Below are 5,566 nucleotides of genomic sequence, written 5' to 3'. Positions count from 1 at the left end.
GCTAACCCACCCTGCCCCTCCACTCTGCCCTGCCTTTCAGATTTCTTCCTCCCTCCTGTGTCTCCCTGCTCCATGCCTCACTGACTGTTGGTGAAACAAACCTAGTCTAAAATAATGAGCAATCAACTACCCTGATGCTTGGGGCAGGCTGGGCAGGGGCAGGGGGGAAGGGGTAGAGAGCTGAATCATTTATAAAGCCTAATAAAGATGCAGATGAACACGCTGACTTGGAGCCCCAGAGCTGGGCTTATTCATTATTCAAAGTTATGTAAATGCCACTGGGTCCTGCATGTTAGAATCCTGCCCCTTGTCCCCGCTGCTTCTTCCTGCCTGACAGATCCAGCCCGCCTTCTGCCTCCCTTCTCCCCTCAGGAGCTTACATTCATTTGCCCTGCCCAGAATCCCATTTCAGACTCTACCTGCTCTCTAGCCACAAGTCTTCCTGAGGCTTGTTGGGAGGTCCTGGCCTTCAGGCAAGATTGTGTGTGTGCTCAGTCACTCGGTCGTGTCTGACTCTTTGCAACTCCATGGATGATAGCCTGTCAGGCGTCTCTGTCCATGGAATTTTCCATGCAAGAATACTGGAGTGCATTGCCATTTCCTGCTCCAGGGGATCTTCCCAACCCAGGGATCGAACCCATGTCTCCTAAGTCTCCTGCATTGGCAGATGGGTTCTTCACCACTGAGCCTCCTGGGAAGCCCATCAGGTAAGACTATACAGACCCAAATAGATGGACTTCTTATTTCTAAAGATTTCTAAGGAAAGAGTACCCTAAGAGTGCTTGTATACATGCTTTAATATCTCACAAATCTGTTTACTTAGTGATTGGGTGGATTTCCTGAGGTCTAACCTAAATCCCTCTTGCTGCAAGCAAGAGGAAGCCCATCATTGAAATAGAATAGCCAATAACCAAATTCTCTTTGCTCACTCTTTTAGAAAAAAAGAAATTATTTAACTGCACCGGGTCTTAGTTGGGACACACGGGATCTTCAGTCTTTGTTGCGGTATGCAAACTCTTAGTTTCGGCATGTGGGAGCTAGTTCTCTGACCAGGGATTGAACCTGGGCCCCCTGCATTGTGAGAACAGAGTCTTAACCACTGGACCACCAGGGAAGTCTTTTAATCACTCTTTTGAGAAGTAAAATGCAAGCATCAAGTCACTCCAGCCTACTGTCCCTGGATTAACTCATCCTTGTTGCCTCCTCTTACCTTCCTATTTTTGTTTGTTGCTTAGTTGAGGCGTCCTGCACAGGGTACTACTGGTGGTTGGGTGATGCCGGGTCTTGTATTCAAGTGGCTTCCTTTGTGTGAGTTCTCAGTAGCTGATACTCCCTAGGGTTAGTTCTCTGGCAGTCTACGGTCTTGGAGTCAGTGCTCCCACTCCAAAGGCTCAGGGCTTGATCTTGAGTTTTACGAGGTTCTATATATTCTTTTCCACTGGTCAGGTACTCCTGTCCGCTCTCAGCTGGTGTTCTGCATGCACTTCTGAGTCTGAAGGTGTATTCCTGATGTATCCGTGGAGAGAGAGGCACTCCATGTCCACTCCTCCTCCACCATCTTGTTCTCCCACTTACCTTTCTAAACAGGTGAACTTCATTCCGAATTAGAATCACACTCCTTAAGACCTTAAATCTTGTCGTGGTTTAAAACCCATCCAAGTTCCGATTAGGTTTTCACTTGTATCAAGTACACCGCATACCTTCTCTTTTCCACACTGGCACTATTAATTGGTACCGCACAGTTGCCTAGGTCTTAGGACTCAAATTACTTTCCCCGACTCCCCTCTGTACCAATCTTTCTGTTTCCCCCATCACCTCCTCATTTTTCAGATGGTGAGGCTGAGAGATGAAGAATTGGGTCAGAGTCGCAGTGGCATCGATTGCCTGTGCTTTCCCTTCTTTTCTGGACTGCCTCTCCTCCCTCCCCACCCCCAATCTATTTTTAGCCTGCCTCTGTTTGCCTTAGTCTGGTTGGCAACCATGCCGGCCTCTTTCTCTTTGCTGCCCTTATCTCTCCCCTGCAGCTCATGTGGACCCCAGTTGCCCTTCCAGAGGTCTCTTACTGCCTGCCCAATTTATTTTGATTTTCTCCCATCTTGAAGATAGGCAGGGTTTCTGCCTGAAAGTGGATGCCTGGCTACGCTCAAGCAGAAGGGAGGCAGGGAGATAACGCTGGCAGGTCTGCTTGGCAAATCCTTCCGTGTTACTAAAACCCTCAAGTTGGCCCTCCGAGCCCATCTACAAGGGCTAGTCCTCTACTCCATAGTTATAGACTCTGTTCCCGGCATCCTCTCTTCCCCTCTCTGACCCCAGCCCACCCCCCATAAGAGATGCTCAGTTCCTCCCACGTGGGCTGTGTGCAGCATCCCTGCAGGTCCTCGCCTGCCTCCCTGGCCTGCGTGTTACCAGTCTCCTCTTATCCAGTTCCTGCTTCTCTCCACTCTGCCCTGACCTCATCCCTCCCACACACACCCCGCACGCCCCAGCCCCTGCCCCCGCCTGCAGTCTGTTTCTAGGACACACTGGCTCATTTGTAAAGGGCCTTCGCCAGCTCAGGCAGGGCTTGTCAGCGTCCCCCACTCGTCCTTTCTCAGCCTCTTCTAGACACTGGTCCCCTCCTTTCGCTGTCACCAGCAAGCTGAATAAGACTGGATATTTTGGAAGGGGAGCTGCAGCAGCTGGCTGGGGGAGGAGGGTGGCACTGAGACAAGCAGAGGCAGAGGGGAGGGCAGCCGTGGAACGAGAAGGAGAGAGAGCCCCAGCATCCTTTCTCCCCAAGTTGGCCAGTTGGGGAGCTGGCAGGATCTTACCCTGATCCCTGACTGTAACTCATTTCTCTCTTAGTAATGACACAATACCTTGCTTTACAATTCACCATGTGCTCTTACAGACATTCTGGTATCGGCCTGGCACACTCCCTCTCCTCCAAGTCTGCTCAATGAGTCTCACCCTGACCACCATCCAAAAGGGCAACCCTTCCCGCAGCATTCTCTGTCTTCCCCAATCTGCTGTTTTTCCCTCAACACACTTGTCACCATCTAATGTACAGTACAATTTATTTATACGTATTATTTACATGGGCTTCCCAGGAGGCTCAGTGGGAAGAATCCACCTGCCAATGCTGGAGATGTAAGAGACGTGGGTTCGATCCCTGGGTGGCGAAGGTCTCCTGGAGAAGGAAATGGCAACCCACTCTCGTATACTTGCCTAGAACATTCAATGGACAGAAGGGCCTGGAGGGCTACAGTCCATGGAGTCGCAAACAGTTGGACGTGACTGAGCACGAGCACAAGCACGAAAGCATTAGCTGCATGTCTTCTCCTCACTGGGCTGTAAACACCACGAGAGTAGAGATTGTCGTGGGTTGTTTTATTCGTAGATACATCCACCATGCCTAGCACAGTGCCTGGCATAGAACAGAAGCCACAAATAATTGTGTGTTGAATGAATGACCTTATTTGAGCCTCACACACTCCTTTAGAGTTGGTCAGTATTATTATCCTCTTTTAAAAATTTTTTATTTATTATCTTATTTTTGGTGTGCTGGCTCTTCATTGCTGTGTGAATGAAGTTGTGATGAGTGGGGGCCCCTCTGTCGTGGTGCATGGAGTTTTCATGGCAGTGGTTTCTCTTGGGGCAGAGCGCATGTTCTTGGCACACAGGCTTCAGTAGTTGCAGCACTTGGGTTCTAGAGCATGGGCTTAGTAGTTGTGGCACACTGGCTTAGTTGCCTCCATGGCATGCGGAATCTTCCTGGACCAGGGATCAAATCCTTGTCCCCTGCATTGGCAGGTAGATTCTTATCCACAGGACCACCAGGGAAGTCCCCCACTTTTTAAAATTGTGGTAAAATATAAGAGTCAGACACGACTGAGCGACTTCACTTTCACTTTTCACTTTCATACATTGGAGAAGGAAATGGCAACCCACTCCAGTGTTCTTGCCTGGAGAATCCCAGGGACGGGGGAGCCTGGTGGGCTGCTGTCCATGGGGTCGCACAGAGTTGGACACGACTGAAGTAACTTAGCAGCAGCAACAGCATACATAACATACTATATACTATCTTAATCATTTTTAAAAAGTATTTATTTGGCTGCATCAGGTCTTGGTTGCGGCATGCAGAATCTTTTAGTTGCCACATGCAAACTCTTAGTTGTGGCAAGCAGTATCTAGTTCCCTGACCAAGGATCAAGCCCAGGCCCCCTGCATTGGGGTGCTTGGAGTCTTAGCCACTGGACCACTAAGGAAGTCCCCCATCTTAACCATGTTAAGTGTACAGTTGAGTGGCATTTAAATATGTTCACAGTCTTTTTTTTTTTTTAATTTGGTCATATCTTTATTTTTTTTTAATTGCTACATTTTATTTTTTATTTTTTTTACAGGAAATTATTTATTTATTTATTCATTTTTTTATTGGAGGCTAATTATTTTACAATATTATATTGGTTGGTTTTGCCATACATTGACATGAATCCGCCCCGGGTGTACATGAGTTCCCCCTCCTGAACCCCCCTCCCACCTCCCTCCTCCCTTTATCCTCCCTCTGGGTCATCCCCGCACACCAGCTCCGAGCATCCTGTAACATGCGTCGACCCTGAACTGGTGATTCGTTTCACATATGACAACATACATGTTTCAGTGTATTCTCCCAAATCATCCCACCCTCACTCTCTCCCACAGAGTCCCAAAGACTATTCTATACATCTGTGTCTTTTTTGCTGTCTCGTTCTAAAGGAGATCAATCCTGGGTGTTCATTGGAAGGACTGATGCTAAAGCTGAAACTGCAATACTTTGACCACCTCATGCGACGAGTTGACTCACTGGAAAAGACTCTGATGCTGGGAAAGGTTGGGGGCGGGAGGAGAAGGGGACGACAGAGAATGAGATGGCTTGATGGCATCACTGACTCTGTGGACAAGAGTTTGAGTGAACTCTGGGAGTTGGTGATGGACAGGGAGGCCTGGTGTACTGTGATTCATGGGGTCGCGGAGAGTCGGACATGACTGAGCGACTGAATTGAACTGAACTGAACTGATACAGGTTATCATTTGCATCTTTCAAAATGCCATATATATGCATTAGTACGTTCACAGTCTTACACAACCATCGCCATCATCCATCTCCAGAACTTTCATCTTCCCAAACTGAAGCTCTGTGCCCATTAAACAATAACTCCTTATTCCTCTCTCCAGCCCCTGGCAACCACCATTCCTGTTTCTGTTCATTTGACTACTCTAAGTAGCTCACAAGTTTCCCAAGAGGTACTAGGTAAAGAACCCACCTGCCAATGCAGGAGACACGAGAGACTCGAGTTTGATCTCTGGGTTAAGAAGATCCCCTAATCGCTTCTCGGCATTTTGGCTAAGATCAAGTGAAGAAGATCCCCTAAAGGAGGGCATGGCAACCCACTCCAGTATTCTTGCATGGACAACCCCATGGACAGTGAAGCCTGGCAGGCTACAGTCCACAGGGTCACAGAGTCAGACATGACTGAAGCGACTGAGCACACAAACAGACACACACACACGTAGCTCACACAAGTGGAATCATACACTACTTGTCCTT

The 5,566-nt window shown here is 48.4% G+C and overlaps 1 non-coding gene across 1 annotated transcript; it reads right to left on the bottom strand.

The window, feature by feature from the left end:
* Positions 1-1,041: 1,041 nt before the first annotated feature.
* On the bottom strand, positions 1,042-1,114 carry TRNAV-CAC (transfer RNA valine (anticodon CAC)). Its single transcript has one exon. It is a non-coding gene; the product is annotated as a tRNA-Val (tRNA).
* Positions 1,115-5,566: the final 4,452 nt, after the last annotated feature.

This window comes from Moschus berezovskii, chromosome 20 (assembly GCF_049115385.1).
Source record: "Moschus berezovskii isolate FMDL1 chromosome 20, NW_MosBer_1.0, whole genome shotgun sequence".
NCBI lineage: Eukaryota > Metazoa > Chordata > Mammalia > Artiodactyla > Moschidae > Moschus > Moschus berezovskii.
The sequence above is the reverse complement of the archived record's forward strand: the minus strand, read 5'-3'. Positions and strand labels throughout refer to the sequence as shown.